Source organism: Pleurodeles waltl, chromosome 6, assembly GCF_031143425.1.
Source record: "Pleurodeles waltl isolate 20211129_DDA chromosome 6, aPleWal1.hap1.20221129, whole genome shotgun sequence".
In the NCBI taxonomy this organism is placed as follows: Eukaryota; Metazoa; Chordata; class Amphibia; order Caudata; family Salamandridae; genus Pleurodeles; species Pleurodeles waltl.
Window position 1 is genome coordinate 1,068,458,616 of NC_090445.1, and position 25,261 is coordinate 1,068,483,876.

Here is a 25,261-nt window from a genome sequence, read left to right on the forward strand (position 1 = left end):
ATCGACAAATTAATTATATATCATAAAACAACATAGGTGAAAACAAAAAAACTATTTATTCATATAAATATATTCATTTATTTACTTATACATAAATATCAATTTAATATATTCATCCTATATGGACAACCCATCTAGTAAAACAAAACACCAAAGGACAGATAGTGTGTGAAAAAGTGCTCGTGATAGATAGAAAGAAGAATACATATTCCAATGAATCAAAAACCTATACAAAAAAACATTAAAAACCAGTCGGTTGGTTCTTTTTGGTTTGCTGCATCAACTCCATTCCAAATCCTCAGAGTCTAAATCAATTCCGTTAATCCTCCAATGGGTCTTCTTCAGGACTAGTACGATGGGAGTCCCTTAAATATATCCTCAGACTTCTTCACTTCTTTTACTTGTCTACTTATGAGGAGATCATATCTAATTTTAAAATATCATTCCACCTCATATACCAGGTCACCAATCAATTCCAATGCACTCTTCATTCACGTGTGAGACTTCAGAAGACTGAGCGTTCACAAAGCAAAGTCATGGTGTCCCAACGCTTTTCTTAATTTTAAACAAATGTCCCAGTTTTTGGGACAAAGGTCAGATCATGTAGGGAAGCATAAGTAAAGTATGAAATAATTCAAGTAATTTATCTGTTACTGTCAGACAACACAGTCCCCTGTCTGCTCCCAGCAGAGAGACGGAGTGGGGAGCAGAGCAGGGTGGGTGGGGGCGGGTTGGGGGTGCACGGTGGGAGGTCAAGCCATAGCTAATTTTATAAATGGAGTCTTGTAAATGTGAGCGTTTGTGCATGTGTCTGTGTGTGAATGGGTATGTAAGTGTATATATAAATGTCACTTACCCAGTGTACATCTGTTCATGGCATGAGTCGCTGCAGATTCACATGCTGTGCACAGTCCGCCGTCTGGTGTTGGGCTCGGAGAGTTACAAGTTGTTTTTCTTCGAAGAAGTCTTTTCGAGTCACGAGACCGAGGGACTCCTCCCACTTCGATTCCATTGCGCATGGGCGTCGACTCCATCTTAGATTGTTTTCCCCGCAGAGGGTGAGGTAGGTGTTGTGTATGTTAGTAATAGTGCCCATGCAATGGAATGAATACGTATGTACATAATAAAGGTTAAAGTAATATATTTACAAATGTACAAATGTTGAAGATCTACTTCTAAACGGCTACAGGCTCCCGGGTGGGCGTATGTGAATCTGCAGCGAATCATGCCACGCACAGATGTACACTGGGTAAGTGACATTTTCCGTTCAATGGCATGTGTAGCTGCAGATACACATGCTGTGCACCGACTAGTAAGCAGTTATCTCCCCAAAAGCGGTGGTTCAGCCTGTAGGAGTTGAAGTAGTTTGAAATAATGTTCTTAGTACAGCCTGACCTACTGTGGCTTGTTGTGCAGTTAACACATCTACACAGTAGTGCTTGGTAAATGTATGAGGTGTAGACCATGTTGCTGCCTTACATATTTCGTTCATTGGAATATTTCCTAGAAAGGCCATGGTAGCCCCTTTCTTTCTGGTTGAGTGTGCCTTTGGTGTAATAGGCAGCTCTCTCTTTGCTTTAAGATAGCAGGTTTGAATACACTTAACTATCCACCTAGCAATGCCTTGTTTTGAAATTGGATTTCCTGTATGAGGTTTTTGAAAGGCAATAAATAGTTGTTTTGTTTTTCTAATTAGTTTCGTTCTGTCAATGTAGTACATTAGTGCTCTTTTGATGTCTAATGTATGTAGTGCTCTTTCAGCTACAGAATCTGGTTGTGGGAAGAACACTGGTAATTCTACTGTTTGATTTAAGTGGAACGGTGAGATAACCTTTGGTAAAAATTTAGGATTTGTTCTTAGAACTACTTTATTTTTATGTATCTGAATAAATGGTTCTTGTATGGTAAATGCTTGAATCTCGCTCACTCTTCTTAGAGATGTGATGGCAATAAAAAATGCAACTTTCCACGTTAAGTATTGCATTTCACAAGAATGCATGGGCTCGAAAGGTGGACCCATGAGTCTTGTTAAGACAATGTTGAGGTTCCATGAAGGAACAGGTGGTGTTCTTGGTGGTATGATTCTTTTTAAGCCTTCCATAAACGCTTTAATGACTGGTATTTTAAATAGTGAAGTTGAATGAGTAATTTGTAGGTAAGCTGATATTGCGGTGAGATGTATTTTTATGGAAGAGAAAGCTAGATTTGATTTTTGCAAATGTAGTAAATATCCTACTATATCCTTTGGAGATGCGTGTAATGGCTGAATTTGATTATTCTGGTAGTAATACACGAATCTTTTCCACTTGTTTGCGTAGCAGTGTCTAGTGGTAGGTTTCCTAGCTTGTTTTATGACCTCCATACATTCTTGTGTGAGGTGCAAGTGTCCGAATTCTAGGATTTCAGGAGCCAAATTGCTAGATTCAAAGATGCTGGATTTGGATGTCTGATCTGTTGTTTGTGTTGTGTTAACAGATCTGGTTTGTTGGGTAGTTTGACATGAGGTACTACTGACAGGTCTAGTAGTGTCGTGTACCAAGGTTGCCTCGCCCATGTTGGTGCTATTAGTATGAGTTTGAGTTTGTTTTGACTCAACCTGTTTACTACATATGGAATGAGAGGGAGAGGGGGAAAAGCGTATGCAAAGATCCCTGACCAGTTCATCCATAGAGCATTGCCTTGGGATTGATCTTGTGGGTACCTGGATGCGAAGTTTTGGCATTTTGAGTTTTCCTTTGTTGCAAATAGATCTATTTGAGGCGTTCCCCAAATTTGAAAGTAATTGTTTAGTATTTGGGGGTGAATTTCCCATTCGTGGGTTTGTTGGTGATCTCGAGAGAGATTGTCTGCCAACTGGTTCTGAATCCCTGGAATAAATTGTGCTATTAGGCGAATGTGGTTGTGAATCGCCCAATGCCATATTTTCTGTGTTAGGAGGCACAACTGTGTTGAGTGTGTACCTCCTTGTTTGTTTAGATAATACATTGTTGTCATGTTGTCTGTTTTGACAAGAATGTATTTTTGGGTTATTATGGGTTGAAATGCTTTCAGCGCTAGAAATACTGCTAACATTTCAAAGTGATTTATGTGAAACTGTCTCTGATGTACGTCCCATTGTCCTTGGATGCTGTGTTGATTGAGGTGTGCTCCCCACCCTGTCATGGAAGCATCTGTTGTTATGACTTATTGTGGCACTGGGTCTTGGAAAGGCCGCCCTCGGTTTAAATTTGTACTGTTCCACCATAGAAGCAAGATGTATGTTTGGCGGTCTATCAACACCAGATCTAGAAGTTGACCCTGTGCTTGTGACCATTGTGATGCTAGGCACTGTTGTAAGGGTCGCATGTGCAATCTTGCGTTTGGGACAATGGCTATGCATGAATACATCATGCCTAGTAGTTTCATTACCATTCTGACTTGTATCTTTTGTGTTGGATACATGGCCTGTATTACTTTGTGAAATGTTTGAACCCGTTGTGGACTTGGAGTGGCAATCCCTCTTGTTGTGTTGATTGTCACTCCTAAGTATTGCTGCGTTTGACACGGCAAAAGGTGTGACTTCGCGTAGTTGATGGAGAAACCTAGCCTGTGAAGGGTTTGTATGACATATTTTGTGTGCTGTGATCACTGTTTTAGCGTGTTGGTTTTGATTAACCAGTCGTCTAAGTACGGGAACACATGTATTTGCTGCCTTCTGATATGTGCAGCTACTACTGCCAGGCATTTTGTAAAAACTCTTGGCGCAGTTGTTATTCCGAATGGCAACACTTTGAATTGGTAATGTATTCCTTGGAATACAAACCTTAGGTATTTCCTGTGTGAAGGATGTATTGGTATATGGAAATACGCATCTTTTAGGTCTAATGTTGTCATGAAGTCTTGCTGTTAGAGCAGTGGGATTACGTCTTTTAATGTGACCATGTGAAAGTGGTCTGATTTTATGTAGGTATTTAGTGTTCTGAGATCTAGTATTGGTCTCAGAGTTTTGTCTTTTTTGGGTATTAGAAAGTACAGTGAGTAAACTCCTGTGTTTTTTTGTTGAATTGGTACTAATTCTATTGCGTCCTTTTGTAGCAATGCTTGAACTTCTAGTCCTAGAAGATCTATATGTTGTTTTGACATATTGTGTGTTTTCGGTAGGACGTTTTGAGGGAATTGGCGAAATTCTATGCAATAACCATGCTGGATAATTGCTAAGACCCAAGTGTCTGTTGTTATTTCCTCCCAAAGTTTGTAAAATTGGCTTAGTCTTCCCCCCACAGGTGTTATGTGATGGGGTTGTGTGACTTGTGAGTCACTGCTTATTTTGAGGGGTTTTGGGGCCTTGGAATTTCTCTATTTTTTGGGAATTGGCCCCCTCTAAATTGCCCCCAAAAACCTCACCTCTGATATTGACCCTGGTAGGTAGGCCTTGTTTGTGAGGTTGTGGTTTCTGTGGGTTGACCTCGAAACCCTCCCCTAAAAGGTGTTTTCCGAAATGTGCCACTGCTCTGCGGGGAGTAGAGTGCGCCCATGGCTTTGGCTGTATCGGTGTCCTTTTTGAGTTTTTCGATGGGAGTGTCTACCTCCGGCCCAAACAATTGCTGTTCATTAAACGGCATATGGAGCACAGCCTGCTGGATTTCCGGTTTGAACCCAGAAGTGCGCAGCCATGTGTGCCTTCGTATTGTGACTGCAGTGTTTATTGTTCTTGCAGCTGTATCTGCTGCATCCATGGAAGACCGTATCTGATTATTTGAGATACTTTGTCCCTCTTCCACCACCTGTTGCGCTCTTTTTTGGAACTCCTTGGGTAAGTGTTCGATGAAATGTTGCATTTCATCCCAATGAGCCCTGTCGTATCTTGCCAAAAGTGCTTGTGAATTGGCAATACGCCACTGATTTGCTGCTTGTGCTGCAACCCTTTTTCCCGCAGCATCAAATTTGCGGCTCTCCTTGTCTGGAGGTAGTGCGTCGCCTGAGGTATGAGAGTTGGCTCTCTTAAGAGCTGCCCCCACAACTACTGAGTCTGGTGTTAGTTGTGTTGTAATATATATTGGATCTGTGGGCGGTGGCTTATATTTTTTCTCCAGCCTCGGAGTTATGGCTCTGCCTTTAACTGGATCCTGAAAAATTTGTTTTGAATGTCTTAGCATTCCTGGGAGCATGGGAAGGCATTGATACTGGCTATGGGTGGAGGATAGGGTGTTAAAGAGAAAGTCATCCTCAATTGGTTCTGAATGTAAGGAGACATTGTGAAACTCTGCTGCCCTTGCGACCACCTGTGTATAGGATGTACTGTCCTCAGGTGGTGACGGTTTTGTAGGATAAGAGTCTGGGCTATTGTCAGACACTGGAGCATCGTAGAGGTCCCATGCATCGGGATCATCCTGACTCATTGTGGTATGAGCTGGTGAGTGCATCAGTGGTGGAGTTGTTGCTGGTGATGCATGTATTGATGGTGGCGGAGACGGTGGTGGGGTTGTTTTCCTTGCCACCTTTGCCTGTGGTTGCTTGTCCTTTTGTTGAAAGGCAAGTTTTCTTTTTATTTTGATTGGAGGAAGAGTGGTTATCTTCCCTGTGTCCTCATGAATATGAAGCCTTCTTTGTGTGTAGTCAGGTTCTACAGCTTGAAGCTCCTCTCCAAATCTATGTAATTGGGAGGTTAATCCTTGTTCCTCTGTATAGGAACTAGTTTTCGGCTCCGAGGCTGGCTGTTTCGGAACCGAAACCTTTTCGGAAGTCTTTTTAGGCTCCGAAGAAACTTTCTTTGTTTTCGGCGTGGTGTCTCGGTGCCGAAATTCTTTGGTGCCGCTGTCTCTGTGCCGAAGTTTCTCAGAGCCGCTGTCTTGGCTCCGAGGTTGCTGTGTGGCGGTATCTCGACCAGAGTCGGATGACTTCGACACCAGCATGCCCTTTTTCAGTGCCTTGGATGGGTCACCTATTTTTCGGGTTAAGCTATGGCCTGTTGGCGGTGGCGTCCCCTGGGCTTTTGTAGACTTCTTGTGAGTCTTGATTTTCGACGTCTTACTCACGGTTTTGGTTGTTTCTTCGGCGTTGAGTTCTTCCGAATCCGACTCGCGGACGGAGAAAGCTTCTTCTTCCTCCTCGAAACGATCTTGACCTGTCGGCGTGGACGCCATTTGTAGTCTCCTGGCTCTTCGGTCTCTAAGCGTCTTCCTCGACCGAAACGCTCGACAGGCTTCACAAGTATCCTCCTTGTGCTCTGGGGACAAGCACAAGTTACAGACCAGATGGTGATCTGTATACGGATACTTGTGATGGCATTTTGGGCAGAAACGGAATGGAGTCCGTTCCATGAGCCTTGAAGTCGCATGTGGCCGGGCCGACCAGGCCCCAACGGGGGATCGAAAAAACCCCGAAGGGCCACCGGAGCTCTTCAAAATTCGGTGTCGATTTGTTCTAACTAACCCGATACCGAACGCAAACAATACCGACGTTTTTTTTCCGAGATTCTAACTAACTTTCCGACCCGAAACACGGAGCGAAAAGGAACACGTCCGAAACCGATGGCGGAAAAAAAAAACAATCTAAGATGGAGTCGACGCCCATGTGCAATGGAATCGAAGTGGGAGGAGTCCCTCGGTCTCGTGACTCGAAAAGACTTCTTCGAAGAAAAACAACTTGTAACACTCCGAGCCCAACACCAGACGGCGGACTGTGCACAGCATGTGTATCTGCAGCTACACATGCCATCGAACATATATATATATATATATATATATATATACACACACAAACACACACAAGTATAGGCACACATTCACAAAGCTACGCAAAAAAAAAAAGGGACATGCCAGATATAAAAGTAAGAGTAAAGTCTTTAGTCCTTCTTTTATGTCTGACCTGTCCCGGTTTTTGATCCTCAAAATCTTGTCACCCTAATTTAGGCCAATGAAAAAATCATGGCAGCAGAATTTCTTCTTATTGGATCTCCTGTTTGTTGAGTCACGGCCGCTGTGATGTAACTGTGGCGCGGACTCATCCAATAAAATAAAGACATTAAAGGAAGTGCAGTCTTCCCTCCCCCACGTCCTTCCAGGTGCCTGTGAGTCAGCCTGGGTGACATGTGTTGGTAGTTAATAAAGAGGGTATGGCGGCTGCGCAGGTGAAAGGATTGGACGCAGCGTACAAGTATATTGGTGTCTGTGTCTTTAATTAACCGTTGCCTCAGAAGTACAGCAACACACTTGCCCAGTGAGCAACATAACACTGGCGACGAGGGTGTGTTACAAAGGACCCTGTCTACATCATACGCTACACACGGTGTGTTTCGGCCTCCAAACTCCTCAAGACTCAGTCTCCTCCAGTGGCAACGCCCGCCTGTAGTGCGCATCGGTGAATGGAAAGTGTTTGAGTCTGAGACGGCCTGCAAACACCCATGAAGCAGCGGTATCGTACCCCTGACACAGCACATCAATAAAGCTGGCTGGCAACCACCGAAGCGAGAATATCCTCAGGAGAGGCACGACGCACGCTGAAGAGGCCAGTCACCCTGGGGGGCCCATGACAAATACATGCCAAGGAATCCATTGACACCTTCTACATGCCTTTAAAAGAATTGGTCAGCACGTGCCATTTTGACAACAAAAGCAAGGAAATCAGAGGGCAAATCATTCAGGGCTGTGCATCTGTGAGCTACGAGAGAGGATTCTAGAGGAATCAGGTCGATGGCTAGCAGACATACTAACAATGGGAAGGACGAAAGAGTTGTCCAAAGCCTAGCCATCTCACATGGAGGCGGCACTGCAAGGAACGGTGAAGGTAGAACCGGTTAACGGTAGTTCATGCAGGGAACTAGCAAATCAAGACCATAGAGAGACAACAGCATCCAAAAGTTGTGGATACTGTGGTGGATCCATGCATCTCTTAACAGAGTGCCCAGCTAAAGGAAACAGGTGTACACAATGTGGAAAGTTCAATCATTTCCTTAAAGTCTGCAGTTCGACAAGAGGATCCACTGCAAAGCAGTCTGTCAACAAGGTTGGTGAAAAACAGCCCTGTGCCAGTGACCTGGATGATGACATAGGTGAGCACTCCATACACTCAATCTTCACGATAGGCAGAACAGCCAGCTGTGTAATCATGGTGGGGAACCACAACACTCAGGCAGTGGTTGACACAGGGGCCTCACTCAACATGTCCGCAGCTATACATCAAGGTATGGAGCCGAGGCCTGTGTTACGACCCACTATAATCAAAGTATTTGCAAATGGTCAGTCAACTTCGTTGAAGATCAGGGGAAAGTTCAAGTCCCAGATATCCCATGGGTCTAGGGCCATTGAGCAACAAGTATATGTGCCGGCATCAACGAAAAAATGACTGGGCCCACGCCCTAGGTCTCCCCAATCGTGGTCGCCAAAAAGCCCAAGCAGCCGGGGAGGTGCGCATCTGCACGGACATGAGGCTACCCAACGCGCCCATAAAGAGGGAAAGGCACCTCACACCTACAATAGAGGACCTGATTGGAAAGCTGAGTGGAGCTCGTTGATTCTCAAAAGCTAGACCTCAGATCGCGGTACCACCAGCTTGTACTTCATGAGCAGTCAAGATCCATCACCACTTTCTCGACCCATGTAGGGCTGCGACTGTATCGAAGGCTCAATTTTGGTATATCCAGTGCGGCTGAGGTGTTCCAGAATGTCATCCACAAAATACTTGCATATCTTCCAGGTGTTATAGACGTCAGTGATGACATTCTTGTTAATGCCCCCACCATAGCAGAACATCATGCTCGGCTGCGAAGAGTACTCCAGTGGATACAAGACTCCGGCCTCACCCTGCACCAAGACAAGTGCATGTTTTGAAGGACAAGTTTTTTTTTCTGCTCACCTGTTCTACATTTACTACTATACTACTATATAAAATACCAACGACTTGTGAGGTTTTTTCAAAGGAGCAAACACAATTAACTGTCAGAAAATTTATGACATGAAATTGTTTTTTGTTTTTTTAAGTTACACATGCAGCAGTAAAAGGTTTCCGAATTAGCCTCCCCCTTTTCAGTGGACCCCTGTGCAGCTTTTTATGGTCTAAGCCTCACATCTATGACGCTGGTACTGTGATCTGCATAACCATTATTGTATTAGGCTGGCCAACACACCTGTCAACCAACACACATCTAGCGCGTGTCTCTTTTTTTCAAGTTAATTCCCATTTACCTTAATGGGATTGCACTCTTAAAGCCAGACTTCACCTGCATTTTTAGGTGAAGCCTACTAGACAATGCATGTTTTGTCAGTTGAGAGGCGTATTGTGGCTTACCAAGATCATTGGTTGACCTTCCTTGGTCTCATTTGCCTGCTTCTTACTGGTGTCCCAGGCTGTCAATCTTGTGCATGTTCCTCCCATGGAGGACTGCCTCTTTACAATCTCTCGGACTGTCCTCGCTGCTTTTCACGGTCTGCTTTTCAAGCACTACCTCTTTTTGTGTGAGGCACTCCATTAGTGTGTGTTTGAGCCTTCTCCGTTGTGTATGCCTCTTACCCTGCACTCCACGTTTCTCTGTTGGCTGAATGTTTTTCCCTGCACCTTCCTCCTTCTTGTGCTCGCCTGAGTGTTTCTCTCCATTGTTTCCACCACACTCGCCCTCTGTGTTGCATTCCCCAAAACTCGTGTTTTTGCTCCCGCCCTTCAACTATTGCTTTCGCATGCCCTTCAGTCCCTTCCATCTGTTGATTTCACAGCCTCCCCTCAACATGCTGCTTTGTTGTTTGCCCATAACCTCCAATGTGTTGATCCGCTGTCCATGCCCTCAACCCTTTTGTGCTGCTTCCATTCCCACCTGCTTTAAAAAAAAAAAAAAAAAAAAAAAAAAAAAAAAAAACATTTGTATGATTTATTTTCTTTTTTTATTTCCTTTTTACTTACCGATTCAACTCGGATCAGTAACTGAACAAAAAAAAGCACCCGAGTCATTTTGTATGCTTGCACATTTTTTTTACTTTAGCGATGCTGCTCAGCATCATGGACTCTATACAGCCTGGCTAAAAACCACTGACGACAATAGGCCATGAAGGCGAAACTTACTGTCTTTGCCAATACTTGTTTAATCAACAAGCTGGCAGGTATGGGCCAGGCCCCTGGTTTTCATTCTGAGGTGCACAAACTTTCTGCTGTCATGCTAATGCCGACGTTTAGAGCCGCAGAAATAAACTAAAGACTGCAATCACAGGTACAACTAAATAGTATCAAAGACTGACAAGAATAAAAGTGGCCCCATCGGTGAAGGACAGACACGCAAGCTTGGAATCTGGGGCGCAACCATACATTAGAAGGGGCTAACTTACACCTAGAGTTGTCACGGAGGGGTGGCGTCATATGCCTGGCATTCCCCCAGCAGCATCACTTGGTCGGTCACATCAGGGCTGGTTCTTGGATGCGTAGGAAACCACCACCAGAAATGGGTTCATGCCACAGACGTGAAGCCTCCTCACCTGAACTTTACTGGAGAAACTCCGGCCTATTCAGCAATAACTTCAAGATTTCAAATCTTTGCTTCGGCGGCTACCACACGGCTGCTGAGCTGCTACATCACTTACACCGTGAGTCAGATCCACGGTAGCAGTGTTGCTGACCTGTTGTCACTGCTCCTCCTGATTCACTATTTTGCACTACAGCAAGACCGGTCTGTGGGTTCCACACCCCAGCGCCGAAGTGACAGCTGAGTTACGTTTGTGGTTCCAAGGCTGGTTAAAAGTTATTGTTCCCCCTCCCGTGGTTTCATATATGGAGGCTTATCAGCGACGAGCGACGCACTGAAGCTAGTGTGCTGGAAATGGCCCCTCTGTCTACAGGACTGTATCAGATGAAATATCCCTAAGGTCATCACTTTTGTGCTGGCTTGTTGATGGCTAGTGTATTACTACATACGAGATGAAAGCGATGCCCAGAGAATTTGCTTTAGCTGTAGAGCCAGAGAAACACAGTAAACCAGGCAAGACAAGAACACCCCACCTGCTCCCCATTCCCCTTTTGGCCATTTTACGCTCATTTCTTGTGTCCTACCGGGAGTTCAGAAATTAGTTCTGTACAGCAGAACCAGTGCTTTAAATGGGCCCGTACTGTCCGGTACGGAGTACCAGCACTTTTCTATTGTGAGCGGAAGAGTACCGGCACATCAAGAAAAAGGTTATACTTTTAATTGGGGAGTACCGGCACTTCTCAGAAACAAGCAGGTACTCTAGCACAGAGCACTTCATTTTTTCCATTTCAAGCACCGAGCAGAACCACAAGCCACGTATTGTACCACATTCCCTAATCTAAGATTTACATATTTTTCCCTGAGGCACTATTTATTTTGTGCTCCTCATATACCACCATTTGCACCCCCTGAGACTTGAGCCACCTCTCAAACACCATTTGCACACTTATGAGACATGAAGTGGAACTCCTTATAACAATTATTACACTGAGTTGGCTGTACTTTGTTTTAGGTCTATGGGAAAGACAGTACCAATGCCAGACACGAGAGTAAGCAGGCGTAGGTGGTTCATTGCTAACAGCTATGAATACAGAGCTCTATAAACCTGACAATGATGAGAGGTTCCTCCTGGGCACAAGGCCAGTGCAGAACATAGATCAAACCAAGGCAGCTTGGAGTACCAGCCATAATTCACAGCAATGGGACTGCTTCCACGAACAGAGCTTTCCGACTAATAGGAAAGGAGATAAACCTTTGAATTCACGTAATACTCAGATAATATTTACAGATTTAAATTAAAAAAATAGCTTTTTTTTAAAAAAATAGCGCTTAAAACCACATTTCAAAAATTTTAAGCACTGCATACAGTCGAGAGTACAACCCATGTGGCTCCCTTGCTCACTGTGCGATTGGAATCATGCAACTCCTGACTGAAGAGCCCCAAACAAGACGAAACCGAAATTGCAATTATCCTCCCATCAACTTTTGTGGGTTTGAACTCATGACATGTAGGTCAGGCCAAATGTCACGAGTAAGGGCTGAACGAGCCGCTTTACAGACCAACAGTTCTCTATACATATTATTTTGCAGAGTTGTTGATACCAAAAGTGTAGTTCCAGATAATAAGGATAGTTCACAGGAAAAGCATTGTTTCAAGCACCAACAAATAGGACCCCGTTTGGATAATTTGCACATAACTAAAGGTATGCCTTCACATTTCTTCAGCTGGTATAGATTCAAAGTATAGGACTTTTTAACAGGTATGTAAAATGAATAGTTAACAAAAATGAATAGTTAAAATAATGCAAGAAAAAATACTAAGTGGAAGTACCTTCTACGGGAAAGGTAATTGCCACAAATGTTTTAAATCGTTTTATGCTAGGCACTAAAGGCCTCGTGTACAAAGCAATAATACGGTCACCAAAGTCACATCGAAACCGTTGTGAATGCAAAATCTTTTTTTTTTTTTTAAATGTACAGAACTCAAATTGCAAAATGTAACACGTTACTGAAACGCAATTCGGGTTTGCAAGTAAATATTTGGAAGGGGTAATAAATGGAAGGGGTGTGGAAAGTGTATTCCTTCTAAATACAAAATTTCTTAAGTTATGTATTAATGTTCTGTGACTGAAAATCGATTGTAAAAACTATAATATTTTACCAGTAAGACAAAGCAGGTGGTAACAATTCTCAAACAATAAAGGGTCCCCAAGGGACGATTGTGAACGTGGGTGTAAACATGCCTGCTCCCAAAAATGTTTTTAAAATGTATCATCTTTAACATATCCAGTTTTCCTTATAAATAAACGGGGATACATTAATTTAATTTAAAAAATGGTTTATTTACAAGCAGTCACAGACATGATAGTGTGCTGACCACAGCAAGCCATATGCCTCAGTTTGCGACCCATGTTGGTTACAATCAAACTCATGCATATTAATGAGGTAGGTCGAATTGTGACACAATGATTTGCTATTTTGTGAACCAACCTATTATTACATAAGTTGATTTGCAAAATACCAATACATCCGGTTCAATTTTGGTGAGCAAATTGCAGACACTTCTATCAAATACATTTTAGCACATACCAAATAAGAAATCGCAAACCATTATTAGCAATTTCCGATTCTTTATTTGGAATATTAGTACGCGAGGCAGAACGTTTTTAAACAAGATTGAGACCCACTGCCAACACCATTCTGGGGACCAGTGTGCTGGTGCTCTGTAATCTTCGGGATTCGTCTGTTTTAAATCAAATTTTGTAAACAAAATTCAATCAATTGGTCAGAAGTGCTAGGCAAACGATAAATTGTAGAAACACTGCTATATTACACTTCTGGCCTCCGGTTTCAATGTCTCTCTGCGCAAGCTGGGCAACTCGGTGGGTTTGAGACACTGCTGGTGAGCTAGTGAAAAAGGGTTTAAAAATACTGCAGCCGAAAAACTCAGCACTCACAGAACAAGTGTCCCACCAAAGCAAGTTGAATTCTTGAATGTTAGGCTAGAAAGAGTCGAATTGTAAGGGTCTGGCTGGGACATGGACAGTCGTAGGGGATCTCAAGGATCTGCACTAGACTTCTTAGCTGGAGCCTGTACCACCGAGAAGAATGGCCATGAGACAAGCGGTTCTGCTGCCTGGGTCTGTTTTCTATTATTTATCCATTTTTTATTTGCTTTCTAGGACACACTCCTAACTAAGCGTGGAGAAAATAATGTGAAGGTGAACAGAACGCACAGTTAGCATTAAAGGACAGCCTTTTCTGTTTTCATGAAAGCAGGAGGTAATTATTTTCTCAAGTTGAGCAGTGACTGTTTCACATCTGAGGGCCCACAATGAAAATCTGCAGTCCCCTGTGGACCTCCCACTAATTCTTAAAAAACAACAAAGGTACATTCTCGGGCGCCTGGGATGAGACGCACGGCATCGAAGGAACTTAGGAGCCAAATATTTGGGCGCCAAGGTATGTATGCATTTGTTTTTCTGGGTGAGAATTGTAATGTCCATCCTTGCCTTTTTCGAAAGGAAAATATTATTAACCAGTAGACATCTGTTTATGGTATGTAGTTCTGTAGATTCACATGTTATGTATTAGCTCACCAGCTAGTGTTGGGTTTGGAGTGGTACAACTTGCTTTTCTTGTAAGAAACTTTCAGTCACGGGATCGAGTGACTCCTCCTCTCGGTAATACTGCACATGGGCATTGTGTCCTTTGTTAGGTTGTTTCTCCGATGGTGGGAGAGTGAAGCAGTATAGAGAGAGTAAGAGAGGAAAGATGTCCATGCAATGTATTTACATATGTACAATATTTACATGTTAGAAAATTGCAAAAGTCACATGCCTCAGGAGAGGAGGGAGGGTGCATGTGAATCTACAGCACTACATGCCACAAACAGATGTCTACTGGTTTGTAACATTTTCCGGTCGATGGCAGGGGTGGCTGTAGATACACATGCCATGCATAGACTGTAAAGCAGTCCCTCCATAAAGCGGTGGCTAGCGTGTGGGAGTTGAATTGTTTGAAAGAGTGTTCGTAGTACTGCTTGCCCAACGTTTGCTTGTTGACGTGCAAGTACATCTATACAATAATGTTTTTTTAAAGGTATGTGGTGTAGACCATGTAGCTGCTTTACAAATGTCTGCTTTAGGTATGCTACCTATAAATGCCATCGATGCACCTTTTTTTCTAGTGGAGTGCGCTTTAGGTGTGAAAGGTAAGTGTTGTTTCACTTTAGAATAGCAATCTTGAATGCACTTGACTATCCACCTAGCTATGTTTGCTTTTGATATAGGTTCTCTTTTGCGGGGCATGGAAAATGCCACAGAAAGTGGTTTTGTTATTCAGAACTCTTTGGTTCTGTCTATATAGTACATAAAAGCTCTTTCAACATCAATAGTGTGTAGAGCCCTTTCCTCCACAGAATCAGGTTTGGGAAACAAAACTGGTAATTCTATTGGACTGATTGATATGAAATTGTGAAAGAGCCTTTAGAATACATTTTGGATTAGTTTGTAGCACTACATTTTCCCTGTGAATCTGGAAGAAAGGTTCTTCTAAGGTTAAAGCCTGGAGCTCACTCAAGTCTAAGGGAAGTGATGGCTTCTAAAAAAGCTACCTTCCACGATAAGAACTGTAAGGAACACACATCGTTCAACAGGGTGACCCATAAGCCTTGTGAGAACAATGTTAAGAATTCCAGGATGGTGCTGGAGGGACCCTTGGTGGAATGACTCTTAACTCTTTCCATAATGCTTTAATAACTGGAACTCTAAACAAAGAAATATGCTGTCTGTTTTGAAGATATGCAGCCATGGCTGCTAAATGAAGACAAATGGATGTGTAAGCAAGATTAGCTTTTTGTAAATGCAGTAAATAAAAGATAATCTCTTGAATGGCTGGGTTAAGGGGGGCAATGTCTTTTGGTTGGCAATAACAAACAAATTGTTTCCACTTTGCCACATAATGTCTAGTTTGGGGCTTACACGCTTCTTTAAGAATATCAATACACTCTTGTGGTAGATGTAAATAGCCAAATTCTAGGACCTCAGGAGGCACATCGCTAGGTTGAGCGACTTGTGTTCTGGATGTCTTATTTGACCTTGATTCTGTGTTAGAAGATACAGTCTGTTGGGGAACCTCTGGTGTGGAACTACTGAGATATCTAAAAGTAGGGCACCATGGTTGACATGCCCATGTAGGAATTACCAGGATCATGGTGAGGGAAGATTGTCTGCGTTTCCGAAGTAGAAAGGGAATGAGTGGGAGAGGGGGAGGGGGAAAGTGTAAGCAAATATCCCTGACCAACTAATCGATAGAGCACTGCCTTTGGACTGAGGGTACCTGGAATCAAAGTTTTGGCATTTTTTTTGTTTTGAGGTGTGGCGAATAGGTCTATTTGTGGTGTTACCCACTTTCAAGTACTGTGGAAGGGCTTGCGGGTGGAGTTCCCATTCATGGACTTGTTGCTGCATCCTGCTGAGCAGGTCTGCAAACTGTCTATCCTTGAGAGATTTTGTGCCACTATGTGAACGTGAAGTTGAATTGCCTATTTCCATAAAGTTTGTGCAAGATGGGATAGTTGAGAAGATTGCCCCCCGCCCTCCACCGCCCCTGTTTTTGAAGATAGTACATGGCAGTCATGTTGTCTGTACGGACAAGCACCACTTTGCTTTGACAAGTATTGAAGGAATGCCTTAATTGCTAGGAAGACTGCTTGCAGTTCCAGCTGACTGATGTATAAGGTCTGTTGAGTGATGTTCCATAAGCCTTGAACTGAGGTTGTCGAAATGAGCTTCCCGACTGGTATGTGATGCGTCTGCAGTAAGAGTGATCTGAGGCACAGGATACAAAAAGGTCCACCTTTCATAAGGTTGGTTGTGTTCCACCACTGCAGAGAGCGAGGAGTCTGGCGGTCCAACAACACTAGATCTTTCAGTTGACCCTGTGCCTGAGACCATGCACAACATAGGCACTGTTGCAAGGGAGGCATGTAAGGTCTGGCATGAGGTACAATGGCAATGTAGGATGCCAACATCCTTAGCAGGTGCATAAACGTCCTCACAGTGTATGGATGGTTTTCTGTTAAGAGAGCAATCAATGTGTGAAAGGCTTGAACACAGGCTGAGCTGGGAAATGCTTGCCCTGTTTGTGTACTGAAAAACGTGCTTAGATAAGGTTGTATCTGAAGGGGTTGAAGATGGGATTCGAATGTGAATTCTAGAGTGTGTAGGAGATCGATTGGGAGTTGAGTGTGATGTTGACATTGTTGGAAGGTGCTGGCATTGATAAGCCAATCGTCCATGTAAGGGAAAAGATGAATGTGTTGTCTTCTGAGGTGTGCAGCAACCACTGCAAGTCATTTTGTGAATACTTTGGTAGCTGTTATGACCCCAAAAGGTTAGACTTTGAACTGGTAATGTTTTCCTACAGCCACAAATCTGAGGTATTTGTGGTGTGCTGGATGAATAGTGAAAATACGTGTCTTTTAGATCTAAGGCTGTCATAAAGTCACCTTGTTGGAGAAGGGGACTTATATCTTGAAGAGTGACTATATGGAAGTGTGTTCCGACAGGATGTAATGGTTTAAAGGTCTGAGATCTGGGATTGGTCTGAGACCCGTCGTTTTTGGATATTAGAAAATACAGGGAGTATACTCATGTACCTTGATGGGTTAATGGAACTGGCTCTATAGCTCCTTTGAGAAGAAGAGACTGTTCTTCTTTGATAAGAGTGAGATTTTCTTGCGAAAGCCTGTTTGTACAAGGGGGTTTGTTTGGTGCTGAGCCGAAGGGCGGGGCATCCAAATCAGTTTCTCAGCTCTGACCATGACCGGAAGGCAGCAGTGGACCGGTGACCTCTATGGATATAGACTTCTGCGGGGATGCAGAGGTCTTTTTAACTCACGGTCTACACCAACTGCACAGGTTGGCTTTCGATGTCGGACTGCTCATCAGACTTGGAGTCTTCAATGGAGATAGTGTTCTTGCACCAGCTCATCCTGTGCATGCTTGCCACCAAAGGTGTCCAGTGTGTCATCTGAAGTTCGACACGCGATTTCCATCTGATGTGTCAGAGTGTATTCTTCGACTGAAAACGATCGACACCCGTTGCATGTTTGCTCGATGTGGTCAGGGGAAAGACACTAATTACACACCTGGGGGTGATCGGAGTCTGGAAATGTGGAATGGCATCGAGGACAAAAGTGAAATGGAGTCCATTCCATCAGGTCTGCATAGTTGCAACGTTATAGACCCCAACTGGGCCCAAAGAGTTCAGTGGATGCCCCAAAGGGCAAAAAGTAGGCTTCGGCTGAGTTTTGAAACCGAAGGCAGAGTGTAAGAAAGAAAACACGATCAATGCATTAAAAAAAAATTAAGACTGTTTTAGACTGCATCGAGCTAAGAACTCTGAGCGAGAGGACACAAGTCTGAACCAGATGGTGGAGAGAAACAAATCTAACAAAGGACTCAATGCCCATGTGCAGTATTACTAAGAGGAGGCACTCAATCCTGTGGATCCGAAGGCTTCTTTGAAGAAAAACAAGTTGTACCACTCCGAACCCAACACTAGATGGCAAGCTTATGCATAGCATGTGTATCTACAGCAGGGGTCTTCAAACTGTGGGGCGAGCTCTCCTAGGGGGGCCTCAAGTAATCCCACCAGGCCGGGGGGGGGACGGGAGGGGGGGCTTGGGGGGAAAAAGCTCCATGCTGTAGCCAAAAGAAAGATTAAGCAGATAATAGTGCTTTGTTTTAAGCAGAAAAACGTTTATTGTAAAAAGGTAACAGAACTTAACTGCAATGTTTAAATAAGTCCAGAAGTATTTACACATTGCCAACTTAATAGAATAGTTGTGAAAGAAATCTGAAGGGGGGCCCGATTATATATATTTTTTCCCACTGGAAGGGGCCTGAGTTTGAAAACCACTGATCTACAGCCACACGTGCCATTGCACATATTTTTATTCATTTTTCATCAAGTGGCTTTGTTACAGCAGCTAATTACTGTTAGACTTACAACATATACTAATAAATAAAAACAATTTAAACATTTGCAGGCTTACAATTAGTCTAGATTACAATACATGTACAACATTTGGTTTATATTTTCAATTTCACTTGTCACTAAGTGCTGTATTGATAAGCTCATTAATCAAAGGAATTCTCATTTTCAGTTGAAGGTGTCTGGTCTTTTGTAGTTCTCTTTATAGGTGGGTGCAAGGAATCAATGTTTGTGCAAATTCATATGGCACGTGGTGTGGTCGATGAAGATGGTGGGGGTTGTCGAGGGGAGGAAGGAGGAGACCATGTGACTGACTAGTTATTGATGGTGTTGTGTTAAATCAGTAATCTGACTCATCACTGCATAAGACATACTTCGTGGTGACTGACATCTTTCACTGGCCAGCCCAGAATAATCGTGTCCCATTCAGCTTTCGTTGTTCCACTCCTTGTCCTGTTACGGATACGACCAAAACAAGCACTCTGCTTGCTTCATACCAATACACAACAGTAGCTGTGATAGCCATGCTTTGCTTGTAAAAAAAAAAAAAAAATGTATCTGCCACCTGTAAAAATCTAGTGAGGAAGCGGTGAGACAACCCAACAGGAAGGAAGGCCATATCATCAGTGCCATTACCTCCCCAAGTTTCTGACCACCACCTCTGCAGATTGCCCACCAAAGAAACAGGGTGATAAACAGTCCTCTTTAGGTCAAACCCTAGCAGACAGCACATCTGTCTGGTTTGCTGAAGACATCTTGGGGATATCCAGAGAGATTTCTTGAGAATGCATTCTGTCAGTTGCTTGCCATTGGCTTTGTAACTCACATGTCCTTGCTTTCTATTTGCTGGCTCTATTTGTTTTAGGCTGTCCAGATTGAGTTTGTCCCTGCCCTGGCCCAAACCTTGTTTACTGCATCCTTCTGAGATCCCACTTTCTGTTAACAAGCCCTTAAGTCTTGTTCTAATTTTGTCACATTTGGTCTGCATTTAAACAAAGGTCAAATGTGAAACTCCTTCTGAGGGAGCTTGGTGTCTAATTGTCTTCCTGTGACTTCAAAGTGAAGGCGTCAATAAGAAACAAGAGAAATGCAGATTATTCTCCCCATGGAGCCCGCTCGTGCCTCTCCTGTGCTCCAGTTTACGAGGCTCTAACATAACCCTTAAAACAGGCCTGGTGGGAGGATGTACACACCTTTTGTGGCAACAAATATTAATGTTGAGGCTCTTCTGTCAAAGCACTGTTGGCGTTTGATTAATTTGTCTCTCTCGTGAATGTCCAATGACCTTTCTGTTTACTGTAAGCGAGCCAGAGTATCCAACCCTTTTAATAGTAACACGCATTGCAAGCCAAAACGTGTAGCCTACACAACTACACTTAATGAGCAATAACCTCAGTATGTGCACCACGTGCAGTAGCTCTGCGCCATAAAAACCTAGACAACACAGGTTACTGCCTTCCAAAAACAACAAACAAGAGCCCAGAAACAACTACATTATTTACACTACAGCCTTAAACATCCTGCTTACGTCAAAACAGTTTTAATACTATTTGGTGGATGCATGTGTTGTCAACAATGAAACAGGTGAATATGTACCATTGTAATAACAATGGCCTACCACCAGTGCCAGCTTTAGCACTGCTGCCGTCTGGTGCGACACTACGCCACTTCACTCTACCTCTCTACTCTGTCCCACTCTACTCTGTAGAAGTGCTCTTTACCCCCACTGTTCTACACACCACTGCACTAGATACCAGTCAACTCTATGCCATTCCACTCTGCAACACTGCACTCTATGTAGCTACTATATGTCACTGTAGTCTATCCTGCACCACTCCACGCCACTTCACTCTAGTCTATAACAATCTACTCTATGCCACTGCACTCTATGCCATTCTGCGCCACTCCACTTTACACCACTCTAGACCAGTCTATGCCATTGCACTTTATACCATTCCTATATGCTACTGCACTCCACCTTGCACCACTCCACTCTATGCCCTTTCACTTTACTCTGAAACAATCTACTCTGTCACTGCACTCAATCCCACACTATTCATTCTGCGCCACTGCACTTTATGCTGCGCTACTCCACTCTATGCTATGCTCTCTAAACCACTGCACTCCATGCCAATGCACTAAACACAACTCTATTCTACTGTGTGCCATGCCACCCTACTCTGTAAAACTGCACTCTCAGCCACTGAACTCAATGCCACTCTACTCTGCACCACTGCAAGCTACGCCACTCCACAGCATTGCATTCTATGTGACTGCTCTCAACGCCACTCTGTTCTACTTTGCACCACAGTACCCTACGCCACCCTACTCTGCAAGACAATACTCTCCGCCACTGAACTCAACACCACCCTACTCTGCATTACTGCCATCTACATCACTATTCTACTCTGGACTACTGTGCACTATGCCACTACTCTCTGCACCACTTACCTCTTCGCCACTCTACTGCACTCTGCTCTGCATCACTGCACACCATAGTAACCTATTCTGCACCACTGCACTCTACTCCACTTTAATCTATTCTACACTACGCCCCTCTACGTCAATGCAATGTATTGCTTTAATCAAAACTAATGCACTCCACGCCAATCTAATCTGCACCACTGTACTTTAGGCCACTCTATAACACTGTGCAACACTACACTAAGATACTCCAACTCTATGACCATCTACTCCATTAAAATCTACTTCACTCGAACACTCTGCCACTACTCTATGCCACTCTACAACACTACTCCACTCTACAATACTCCATGCCACTTTACTCCATTCGACACTCTACTCCACTCTATTTGACATTCTATGACTCTACGCCACTCTATTCTATGACATTCTACAAGACTCTAGTCGAAGACACTACTCCACTCTAGTCGAAGACACTCCACGACACTCTACTCCACTCGGTTATCAGACACTATTTCACTGTTATCCAACACACTATCCTGTGACACTCTACAACACTCTACTCCAGTCTATTCCATGAAACTGTGCGACACTACACAACTCTATTCCATGAAACTGTGCGACACTACACAACTCTATTCCATGAAACTGTGCGACACTACACAACTCTATTCCATGAAACTGTGCGACACTACACAACTCTATTCCATGAAACTGTGCGACACTACACAACTCTATTCCATGAAACTGTGCGACACTACACAACTCTATTCCATGAAACTGTGCGACACTACACAACTCTATTCCATGAAACTGTGCGACACTACACAACTCTATTCCATGAAACTGTGCGACACTACACAACTCTATTCCATGAAACTGTGCGACACTACACAACTCTATTCCATGAAACTGTGCGACACTACACAACTCTATTCCATGAAACTGCGCGACACTACACAACTCTATTCCATGAAACTGCGCGACACTACACAACTCTATTCCATGAAACTGCGCGACACTACACAACTCTATTCCATGAAACTGCGCGACACTACACAACTCTATTCCATGAAACTGCGCGACACTACACAACTCTATTCCATGAAACTGCGCGACACTACACAACTCTATTCCATGAAACTGCGCGACACTACACAACTCTATTCCATGAAACTGCGCGACACTACACAACTCTATTCCATGAAACTGCGCGACACTACACAACTCTATTCCACGAAACTGCGCGACACTACACAACTCTATTCTACGAAACTGTGCGACACTACACAACTCCATTCTACGAAACTGTGCGACACTACACAACTCCATTCTACGAAACTGTGCGACACTACACAACTCCATTCTACGAAACTGTGCGACACTACACAACTCCATTCTACGAAACTGTGCGACACTACACAACTCCATTCTACGAAACTGTGCGACACTACACAACTCCATTCTACGAAACTGTGCGACACTACACAACTCCATTCTACGAAACTGTACGACACTACTCCACTCCATTCTACGAAACTGTACGACACTCTGCTGCTCTCTAGTCTAGGCCGCTAGTGCACTCTAACGTATGACATTTGTGCTCTCTAGTCTACGCCACTCATGCTCCCTAGTCTATGACACGCTACTCCACTCTATTCAATGACACTCTGTGACACTACTCCACTCTATTCGACGAAGCTCTTCAACACTCTACTCCACTCTATTCTACGACACCATAGTTCACTCTATTCTACAACACTCTAGTCCACTCTACTCCACTGACACTATGCAGCACTCTGCTCCTCTCTACTCTGCGACATTCTGCTCTGTGAAACTGTAGTCCACACCGCTTGTGCACTCTGGTCTAGGACACTCTATGCCACTCTAGTCTATGACACTGGTGCACTCTAGTGTACAACACTCTGCTCCACTCTAGTCTATCCACGACACTCTGCTCCACTCTAGTCTATCTATACCACTCTGTTCCACTCTAGTCTAGAGCATTCTACTCCACTCTACTGTATTCTATGACACTCTATGCCACTCTATTCTATGACACTCTACAACTCTACTGCACTCTAGTCTACGGCACTGTACTATTCTCTAGTCTATGACATTCTATTCCACTGTATTCCACACCACAGTACGCTGCTCAAGACTACCCCACTCCACTCTGTTCTATACCAATACAACTCTACAACACTCAATGCTAGAACACAGTGCCATTCTACCCTCCTACACTACTCAACTCTACAACAATCTACTCTGAATTACACCACTCTACTCTAGAACACTCTAGGCAACACCCTCTTTTCCACACCACTACACAGCACTCTATGCCACTCAACGCTTTACGCCACTCAGACGCTGTATGCCACTCAACTCCACTTAGCATCCTTCCACCTTGCCTCCATGACACTCCACTTCACTCTACTCCATGCACCTCAACTCTAAACTATTCTACATCACTCCACTCGATAACACTCAACTCTACTCCACTTTACGACACTTCACTCTCCTTTACCCGACTAACTTAACCACGCTGAACAGCAGCCACACTGGCGTGCAACATGGCTAAACCATATCGGCAAAGTCATTAGAGCTTGCATAGGTGAGACCCATTGGCTTTGCCAATGCTTGTTTTAGTTTCTATGGCGGCGGTGCTGGAAACATTTTCAGAGTGGGGGTGCTGCCTTCAGTGTTACAGCAATCCTTGAAAAATCCAAGCGTCACACAAATAACAAACAAGCCACGCCAAATTGGCAGAAGTGTGGCAACAGTGTGGTATGTTGCCTGTTGTGCCTTTTGGAGCACAATGTCACAAATCTATTACTCAGACATGGTGTGGTAGCACCCCATCATTTCCAGACAGTACCTTTTCCATTGAAATTGCAACAAAATTTACACTGACAGGCAGTTTTTAATAATAAATGAAAATGTCACTTACCCAGTGTACATCTGTTCGTGGCATCAGTCGCTGTAGATTCGCATGTTTTGCAATAGCTGGCCATCTGGTGTTGGGCCGGAGTGTTACAAGTTGTTTTTCTTCGAAGAAGTCTTTCGAGTCACGGGACAGAGTGACTCCTCCTTTTGTGTCCATTGCGCATGGGCGTCGACTCTATCCTCGATTGTTTTTCCCCGCAGAGGGTGAGGTAGGAGTTGTATTGTAGTAATAGTGCCCATGCAATGGAGTGACTAAGTATGTACCTATATAAGGTTGAAATGATATATATACAAATAGTTGAAGGTAACTTCCGAACTGCTACAGGCTCCCGGGGAGGCGGGTGGGCACATGCGAATCTACAGCGACTGATGCCACGAACAGATGTACACTGGGTAAGTGACATTTTCAGTTCGATGGCATCTGTCGCTGTAGATACGCATGTTTTGCATAGACTACAGGGAGTGCAGAATTATTAGGCAAATGAGTATTTTGACCACATCATCCTCTTTATGCATGTTGTCTTACTCCAAGCTGTATAGGCTCAAAAGCCTACTACCAATTAAGCATATTAGGTGATGTGCATCTCTGTAATGAGAAGGGGTGTGGTCTGATGACATCAACACCCTATATCAGGTGTGCATAATTATTAGGCAACTTAACAAAAAACAAATATATACCCATTTCAATTATTTATTATTACCAGTGAAACCAATATAACATCTCAACATTCACAAATATACATTTCTGACATTCAAAAACAAAACAAAAACAAATCAGTGACCAATATAGCCACCTTTCTTTGCAAGGACACTCAAAAGCCTGCCATCCATGGATTCTGTCAGTGTTTTGATCTGTTCACCATCAACATTGCGTGCAGCAGCAACCACAGCCTCCCAGACACTGTTCAGAGAGGTGTACTGTTTTCCCTCCTTGTAAATCTCACATTTGATGATGGACCACAGGTTCTCAATGGGGTTCAGATCAGGTGAACAAGGAGGCCATGTCATTAGATTCCCTTCTTTTATACCCTTTCTTGCCAGCCACGCTGTGGAGTACTTGGACGCGTGTGATGGAGCATTGTCCTGCATGAAAATCATGTTTTTCTTGAAGGATGCAGACTTCTTCCTGTACCACTGCTTGAAGAAGGTGTCTTCCAGGAACTGGCAGTAGGACTGGGAGTTGAGCTTGACTCCATCCTCAACCCGAAAAGGCCCCACAAGCTCATCTTTGATGATGCCAGCCCAAACCAGTACTCCACCTCCACCTCCACCTTGCTGGCGTCTGAGTCGGACTGGAGCTCTCTGCCCTTTACCAATCCAGCCACGGGCCCATCCATCTGGCCCATCAAGACTCACTCTCATTTCATCAGTCCATAAAACCTTAGAAAAATCAGTCTTGAGATATTTCTTGGCCCAGTCTTGACGTTTCAGCTTGTGTGTCTTGTTCAGTGGTGGTCGTCTTTCAGC

At 43.8% G+C, this 25,261-nt stretch overlaps 1 protein-coding gene across 2 annotated transcripts in view; it reads right to left on the reverse strand.

Annotated features, from left to right (window-relative positions):
- Positions 1-25,261, reverse strand: part of ECE1 (endothelin converting enzyme 1) — a 355,802-nt gene that overhangs the window by 46,680 nt on the left and 283,861 nt on the right. The gene's annotated exons all lie outside the window — the stretch shown is intronic.